At 28.1% G+C, this 9,533-nt stretch overlaps 2 long non-coding RNA genes across 2 annotated transcripts; one reads left to right on the top strand and one right to left on the bottom strand.

Annotated features, from left to right (window-relative positions):
• Positions 1-3,047: 3,047 nt before the first annotated feature.
• Positions 3,048-5,027, top strand: LOC136082144 (uncharacterized). The gene is made up of 3 exons (XR_010639429.1): positions 3,048-3,680; positions 4,677-4,735; positions 4,822-5,027. It is a non-coding gene; the product is annotated as an uncharacterized LOC136082144 (long non-coding RNA).
• Positions 5,028-5,892: 865 nt separating this feature from the next.
• Positions 5,893-6,484, bottom strand: LOC136082143 (uncharacterized). The gene is made up of 2 exons (XR_010639428.1): positions 6,363-6,484; positions 5,893-6,148 (listed from the first exon to the last, which is right to left on the bottom strand). It is a non-coding gene; the product is annotated as an uncharacterized LOC136082143 (long non-coding RNA).
• Positions 6,485-9,533: the final 3,049 nt, after the last annotated feature.

The following is a 9,533-nucleotide window of genomic DNA, read 5'->3' as shown; positions in this document are numbered from 1 at the left end:
CCCCTCTGACCTGAAAAAAAGTTTTAAAAACAAAAAATGCTTTATAATATTATTTTAATTAGTTTACATCTTGACTTTTAGTTAATGATTAAGATATTAAATTTCATTAATGAAACTATATATTATTCATTATTAACAATAGACACGACGTGAAAGTTGCCAATTATTTTTTGATAATTGGACATGCATTTTATCTTACTACATGATTTTACTATTTTTTGACTATATATATACAGCGGTGGCCAAAAATTAAAAACCACTCATTTTTTAGTTGGTTTCTTAATCTTTAAATTAAAATTAAGAAGATTCTAATTGACATATTAAATTTTTTTTTTTTTAATATCTTGTTAATTAAAACATACGGATTAAAGTGGTATAACTTTTTTAATCTAATTCTAATTAAAAAGCGTTTAACTTATTAAAAAACTGATGAGTACTTATAAATCTTCTTTAAATAAGTTGGACAAAATTTAGCGACCACTTTCAAATTTTTAATTTGCACTTATTAAAAATAATAATCCATTATTTTTTTTAACTCTCTTAATTGCTTATTACGTTGGGTATAAAATAAGATGTCGAAACCTGAGTTTCGATAGCAAATAAACATTTATTTTTTGAATTGCAATAAGGATATAAAAATATTGCAAAAATGCGTGCAAAGATCGAAGAAAAAGACAGATACGCGGCTCTTGTATTAAAAGAAGAAGGCTATAGCATCAGACAAATAGCAGAAAAGCTCGGAAGGTCTCACTCTTGCATTATTAACATAATTCAACGATACAAAGAGACCCGGTCAATTAATGATCGTCATAGGACTGGACGCAATAAAATTTCAAATGACCGTTATGTTCGCTTGTTAGTGAGATTAATGAAAGAAGACAGACAAGCATCATCTACAGACTTGTCTACGAAATGGACACTGTCAAATGGTCTGAAAGCAAGCCCTAGAACTGTGCAAAGGGTCCTCCACAATTTAAATTATTTATGGCGTGCTGCTGCAAAAAAACCACGCTTAAATAAAAAACAAAAATTTGGCAGGAAAGAGTGGTGCAAACTACATAAAAATTGGTCAACAGATCAGTGGAGCCGAGTGGTCTTTAGTGATGAAATGAACGTTGAGGTAGACAACAGAAAAGGTCGCGTAATGTTGCGTAGACTTCAAAACGAACGGTTCGATGAATCATGCATTTTGAAACGAACAAAACAAGGCAGTGGTTCAATTGGCATTTGGGTCTGTATGAGTGCCTGTGGAGTTGGCGTTTTTCATTTATTCAATGGTAGACTCAACATAGAAAGGTACACCGAAATTTTGGAAAACTCGCTTATTCCTAGCATTGATTTATGGCAGTTGCAAGATGGATTTATTTTCCAGCAAGATAATGCGCCGTGTCATAAAGCGCATGTTGTTAGCGATTGGTTCAATTCTAATAAAATTCAAGTGCTTCCATGGCCTGCCAATAGTCCAGACTAGAATCCAATAGAGAATTTATGGTCGTGGCTTGATCACAAGCTTGGTAAAGAACAACTTTACAATTTGGAAGATTTGAAATCTTCTATCTCTCATCACTTGAAAAATGTGCCTGATGAAGTAATCAAAACTTTAATGAATTCAATGCCAGAACGAGTACAAGAGTGCTTGAAAACAAATGGAGGAAAAACACGTTTCTAAACTATTTTTTTGTTGCTTTTTGAAATATTTTTGAAACTGGTCTTAAAATTTTGTCCAATTTTTTTTCCCATTTATATTTTTTACTAGTCAGTTTTTTAATTTTTTAACATTATTTTGTAAAAAAATTATAAATTCTTTTATAATAAATATAAAATACAATAAAAATTCTTTCTAAAAATGTTTTTCTTTTTTTGATACCTTTTTCCAAAATAAAGTTATACTAAGTTAAAGAAAAATTTTGAAAAACAAAATGAGTGGTCTTTAATTTTTGGCCACCGCTGTATATATTTACACTACCGTGCAAAAGTCTCCGCTCATGTGTAATATTTGCAAGGAACAGTAAATGCAATACATTTTAGGATGATTTTAAATATATAAAAAGAATAAAATGTTAATATAAAAAGTTGATGAGGCCAAATCATAATTTTGCATACTTTTTCCTTTTCTTTTTGTTTCAAATAATTTTGTTTACCTTTGTTTTGTTGAGTTCTGCTGCTAAAAACATGGCAGAAATTTTTCTATATGAATAACCTTTTTCACGTAAAATACATATAAAATTCTTCAGTATTCTTTATTAAATTTAAAACTGCACAAAAGTTTTAACCAAAATATTTTTTGTAAGCTTAGGTTTGACAGTAGCATGATACTTTCCGGCATGGTAAGGATGTTTTTAGTAATTTTAATTGGTTGCTTTTAATAGACTTATGTTTATATTTATACTTGAAAATGGCATTAGTGTGCGCATTTAATGTCTTGAATTTAATAAAGAATTTGAGAAATGGTGAAAGTAAAGAAAGAATATTGTGAAGAACTTCGTGGCAAAATATGTATTTTACGTGAAGAAGGTTATTCATAAAGAAAAATTGCTTCCAGGTTAAAAATATCCGAATCAGGTGTGAGATATGCTCTACAACGATTGCATGATATTGGTTCCAACAGTGACAGATCACGTTCTGGAAGACCAAGAGTTACATCACGGCAAGAAGATACGTTTATTGTTGTGTCCAGCAAAAGAAATAGAAAAATTCCAGCCACAATTTTAACAGCAGAACTCAACAAAACAAGGGTAAAGCCAGTATCAACTGATACTGTAAAAAGAAGATTAAGATCAGTCAACTTAATTGGACGCGTTGCTGCACGTAAACCTTTGTTGAGGGCAGTAAATAAGAAGAAAAGATTGGAATGGGCAAAAATGCATAAAAATTGGGGATTAGAAGATTGGAAGAAAGTTCTATGGACAGTCGAGAGTAGGTTCGAACTTTTTGGTACCCGACGTCGCGTGCATGTTAGGCGTTTACCTAATGAAAGAGTGCTTCCTCAATTTATACAAAGTACTGTAAAACATGGAGGTGGTAATATTATGCTTTGAGGGTTTTTTGGCAATGGGTTAACTGAAGATTTAGTTAAAATCACATCTACCATGGATAAACACATGTACCATAATATTTTGGTTAAGCACGCGATTCCATCTGGTATTCGTATAATTGGGAAAGGATTCATCATGCAGCAGGACAACGATCCAAAACATGCATCTGGATTATGCAAAAATTATTTGAAACTAAAAGAAAGGGGAAAAGTTTGCAAAATTATGACTTGGCCTCCTCAATCACCAGATCTATCACCCATCGAAAAGTTGTGGGATGAACTGGATCGGAAGATCAGAGAAGCAGGTGAAACATCTTTTATTAATCAGCAAATGCTATGGGAACGTTTGCAAAAAGCTTGGAATGAGATAACAGCGGAAACCATGAATAAATTATTAGCCCGAATGCCAAGATTATGTGCTGCTGTTATACGCTCCAAGGGGTCTCATATTGATGAAAATAAAATTTAACATTTACAACTTTGTATATTAACATTTTATTGATTTTATATATTTAAAATCATCCTAAAATGTATTGTATTTACTGTCTAATTCATTGTTTAATAAACAATTAAAAATAAACGCAATTTTCTTGCAAACTTTTGTTACTTTATTGAAATATTACAAATGAGCGGAGACTTTTGCACGGTAGTGTATATATATATATATATATATATATATATATATATATATATATATATATATATATATATATATATATATATATATATATATATATACATATATATATATATATATATATATATATTTATTTATTTATATATACTTATATATATATATATATATATATATATATATATATATATATATATATATATATATATATATATATCTTATAAGCATTAAGCATTAAAACATCATATACGGTATCATACTATTTATTTCTTTTTTATTTTTTTATTTTTTACGTAATATTTCGGCTCATATAGTGAGAGCCATTATCAAACTGATAAAACAGTTTTTGAACGGATCTAACAGTTTGATAATGGCTCTCACTATATGAGCCAAAATATTACGTAAAAAATAAAAAAAAAATAAAAAGAAATAAAAAGAAATAAATAGTATGATACCGTATATGATGTTTTAATGCTTATAAGATTATTACACATACTGTTAAAGATGTCACTTAAATATTATTTATATATATATATATATATATATTTATATATTTATATTTATTTATTTATTTATACTTATATATATATATATATATATATATATATATATATATATATATATATATATATATATATATATATATATATATATGTTGCAAAAAAAAAAATTACAGAGAGTAGTGGAACTTGCAAAAAAAATGTATAGCGAGTAGTGGAACTTTAAAAAAATGTACAGTGAGTAGTGGAACTTGCAAAAAAAATGTACAGCGAGTAGTGGAACTTGCAAAAAAAAATTTACTGCGAGTAATGGAACTTGCAAAAAAAAAATTACAGCGAGTAGTGGAAGTTGCAAAAATATAAAGCGAGTAGCGAGTCTATTGTTAACAATGAATAATAAATAGTTTCATTAAAGGAATTTAATATCTTAATCATTAACTAAAAGCCAAGGTGTAAACTAATTAAAATAATATTATAAACCATTTTTTGTTCTTAAATTTTTTTTCAGGTCAGAGGGGGAACCATCGATAACTAAACTAAGCATTATGTGATGTATTTTGAATTTTGGTAAAAGATGTTTTTATATTAAAGTTTATTATTTTAATTACATTTAAATATTTTTTCGAATCTCATTAAAAAAAAATATTTTTTAGGTTGTAAAAGAGGAGAGAGAGATGACACGCCCCCTTTTCCATCTACACCACTTAAAACAAAGGGTGCGCTTCTAGTGATATTGTAAAGTAGTAAAATATAATTTTTGATTTGATACTAGATTTCTTTTTAATTATAAAGATAAATATTTATTAAAAAAAAAGAGTCATTTTTGAAAATAGGGTGTTTGAAACCATCACCCTTACATCCACCCAAAGACAATGATGAAATTTCTATATTTGACTGTGGTCTGATAGCTAATTACAAAACATCTTGTATATAAAAATTTACATTTTCATTAAAAAAACACTTTTATATATATAATATAGTTAGTTTTTATTGCCGGTATGAATGGTGGTTTTGTGCCCCCTCTTGCCCCCGGATGCGCCTGTAATCTAGAGACCTTTATAAATTTGTAGATAACTTCTTTTATCTATCTTTTGATACCAAGATTTAAAATTTTGGATAAGAATTGATTAAGTTATAATAGTTTTAGTTTATAAAAACTTTATTTTGACCACAGTTTCTTCAACAAATCTAATATCAAAATATCGGTACTTAAAACGTCATAACTTTTTGTAGGGTGGTTCGATTTTGAAATGTTTTTCACTTTTGGAATATTGAAATGAAGCTCTTTTTAATCATATATAACAACCTAGAATTTGATGAATTTAAAAATTTCATGTAACATACGTATGTTACATGAAATTTTTAAATTCATCAAATTCTAGGTTATATATGTAGGTTTGTTATATATGTAAGTCAAATATTTTGGGTCGTTATATATGTAGGTTGGGTTGGGTTGTTATATATGTTATATTGGTATTGGGTTGTTATATATGTAGGTCAAATTCTAGGTTGTTATATATGTTATATACTTAATTTACGATAATTTTGAATTTCCTTTATGGTAAATAAGGTAGGTATATACCTACTTTATTTACCATAAATGAAATTCAAAATTATCGTAAATTAAGTGGTAAATCAAAAGGACTATCAATTAAAAAAACACTTTTGAGAGGTAGAAAATTCCAAGAGGAGCGTTATGTTTCATCAGACACAATATTAACATATTCTGCAAAAAATGTATTCAAGCTAAAGGATTGTGTAAAGCGAGTATGAAAAAGGAAAAAAGAGAAGTTATTGTACACCTATCAAAAATTTCGTCCCATGTTATCTATGCTTACTGTTCTTGTCCAGCAGGATTGAGTGGATATTGTAACCATGTAATGGCTTTGTTGTTAGAATTAGCTGATTACTCTATGAAATTTCTTCAAAAAGTCCCAACTGAAATTTCTTGTACAAGTAAACAACGACAATGGGGCATACCTGGTGAAAAAAATATAAGTAAAGCTCCTATAAATGAGTTATTAAGATAGAAAATAATAAGCGTGGTATATACTCTGCATTGTATGACCCTAGATTTTTTTTAATGAACATCGCAAAAAAAACTTATTGATGTTGACTACAAAATTGGGTTTGCCACCCATTCACACTTACAAAGACGTAAATACAAGGTTTGGTCAATTTCCAACAGACTTACCTCTTAATATGCATTTGCAAGTTGTGGAACCACATTTTGAAATAATATCAAATATACAAAAATTAGCTAAAGATGAGTCAGCTATTCAAGAACCAGAAATTGAATTTGAGTATTTACCCTTAAAAGAAATAAAAGATGACTATAATGACATCATTCCAAATTGTACATTTTCTTTTGAAAAGAAAAACTTTTTAGAAAAAATAAAAGTTACATATTTAGAGACTAAAGATATTGAAAAAAAAACAAAAATTTTACAAAATTTTTCAGATAAATGGCTTGCAATACAAACAAAATTAGTTCTAGCAATGCTTATAAAGTATATATTAAAGCCAAAAACTTTGACAGTCTAATACCTGTCTTTACACAAAAATATAATTTATCTGATTCTAAACTTTTTTAAAAAGCTGTATACAGCTTTTTCAAACTTTTATAAATATTTCTAGCAATAGCTTTTTCAAACTTTTATAAATATTTCTAGCAACTTTACCATGTTGTACATGTACAACATGGTAAAGAGTTTAAAACTATTGCTAGAGATATTTATAAAGACATTATGAAACATAAACTTAATCATTCTATAAAATGCAGAGAAACAGGGATTGTTATACAACCTAAATTACCATGGCTTGCAGCGTCACCTGATGGTATGTTAATTAATGGAGAGTTGAATAATGAATTTGGGTTAAAAGAAATAAAATGTCCTTGGTCAAAGAGAAACTATACACACAAAGAACTAGTACTTGACAAATTTTTTTATGTGAAAATAAAAAATGACAAACCAGCCTTGCGAAAAAAACATGAAAATGAATATTACACTAAAAAACAAATGGCTCTAGGCATATCACAAGTAACATTTTGTGATTTCATTATTCCTTTTGATATAATGTACTTTAAAGATGTTGTAAATAAACTAAACTTATTCTATATCAAATATCTTTTACCTGCTATTGTTGAACTTGAGACTAATGAAATTGAACAATAAATTATATGACAAATAAAATATTATTATTTAAAAGCAGTTTTATTATTACATTAATAAAAAATAAATTCTTTTAGTTTCAAAAAATATTATGGTTTTTCTGTATCTTCTATTAATGGTGATTGAAAGTTTGCAAGGAGACAAATAATAGTTTAAATTTGATTTACTGAACCATGCAAAGATATTTCATTACGAATTATTTTATATTGCTTTATTCTTTGAATAGCACGCTCTATATGTATTCATACAGATGCAGTAGTATGGCTTTCTTTAACCTCAGCTGATGTAAATTGGTTTCGATCTTCTAAAAATGAAGGGATGTTTAGACTTACATTTATATTTCCTCTTCAATTGTAAACCCTCTCTCTGCAATTACAGAATCATCTTTATCCCATAAATTTTTATTTAAAAATCCGCTTCTTCGTACTATTTCCTTATCTGATAATGATCCTGGATACAACTGACTTACAAATATTATAGCACCAGAAGGAGATATTCCTAATAATTCCTTGTAAGTAACATGACTTTTGTAACTTGAATACATAGAACTCTGAATATTTAAAGATGATGGTATTTGACAAAACAACTCAGTGCAATTAATGATGCATCTTGTTTTTGGGTAAGATCTTTTAATACATTCAGGCATTGTCAAATCAACTTGTTTTCTAGAAGGCCAAATAGATATCCTACCAAGTGTAAAGTACAAATAATTAATCCAGGATATTATCTGTCTTGATATTGTTGTTTTTGGTAACTTAAACAACCATCTATGAGAAAGTGCAAATCCATTTTTAAAATAAACAAGAATCATAAAAAACTGATCAAGTGCACTTAATTTTGGTTTCGGACCTTTTTTTTGCATTGATTCTATGTTGTTGTTGTTGTTGTTTTTTTTTTAACACTTAACTGAGAATCATAAAATTTTAAAAATTCACAGTTTTCACCTGGCTCCACTAAAATAAATATATCATTGAACCTGCCTACTTCTAAACCAGTCAAAGATTTGAACAATTTTAGTTCAGTGGAAATATTTTCATAATTAAACTCGTTTTTATTTTTATTTTAATCTTATCATTTATATTGGAGTTTACTTTAGTTAATTTTAAGTTTTCATTTTTAAGAAAATTGTTTTCATTTTTAAGGAAATAGTTTTCTTTTTTAAGTTGCTCTAATTGTTCTTTTAGAGTTTGACAATTTTCACAAACTTCTTTGGGACAATCGATATGAAAATTTATATCATTTTCTATACTATAGCAAGTTTCACTTTCTAAAGCTTCTGTTGATGTATTGCAATTAAGTCTTTTTTAAATTTTTAAAGTTTTTCTTTTTTAATAATAGTTTACATTAAATACAAAAATAGAGGGATAGCATCTTGATGAAGTGTTTTTCTGCCAGAACAAGGTTTTAAGATTATACCACTTATATTAAAATGAAACTCACATACTAAGGTATACTTCTTTTCAACATTAAAATTGTCTACTCATCCTTGTCGTCAAATGTTATTAAATACGTTAATCCACTTTTTTAACAATTGAGGGTTGTTTTTAGGAAAAGTAAATAAACCGATGTTCGTCTTATTTTTATGCTTGTCATACCTAGCATTTTTACCCATTGGTAAACAGCAGTATTGACCCCTGCCACCACTTTCCAGCTGTTTAGGACGAGTTTTAGTTGAACCAATATAAACCTCCTCTTCTGCAACTCCAAGACTTACATCCATATTTTTTAAATTCTTTTTTTAAATAAAGAAAAAAAGTCATTATTAAGATTAATAAAAATAAATAAATATATAAAACATCATGTTTTATATATTTGGTCTAGGAATTAATTCGTGCGGTTTGACAAGGGATTACGAAACTAGCTTATTGTCTCAGCGTTTCGTTTAGCCACGCATGCGTGCGAAGATCACTGTTATTGCGCATCATTTTCATTATAAATCATTTGATTTAAGCGTAAACAACACTATTTTTAATTTAACTGATAATGTAATGTCGATTTTTGTTCCTGATAAAGTGTTTTTGCGGGGGATTCTTCTTCATTCTTTTAACATGAAGAAAAGTGCTACCAAAAGTCATCGTATTTTGGTTGAAGTTTATGGTGACCATGCTCTAGCTGAGCGAACGTGTCAGAAGTGGTTTGCACGGTTTAAAATTGGTGATTTTTGTTTGGGAGACCAAGAGCGACCAGGACAG

The sequence above is a fragment of the Hydra vulgaris genome, chromosome 07 (genome assembly GCF_038396675.1).
Source record: "Hydra vulgaris chromosome 07, alternate assembly HydraT2T_AEP".
Lineage (NCBI taxonomy): Eukaryota > Metazoa > Cnidaria > Hydrozoa > Anthoathecata > Hydridae > Hydra > Hydra vulgaris.
The sequence above is the reverse complement of the archived record's forward strand: the minus strand, read 5'-3'. Positions and strand labels throughout refer to the sequence as shown.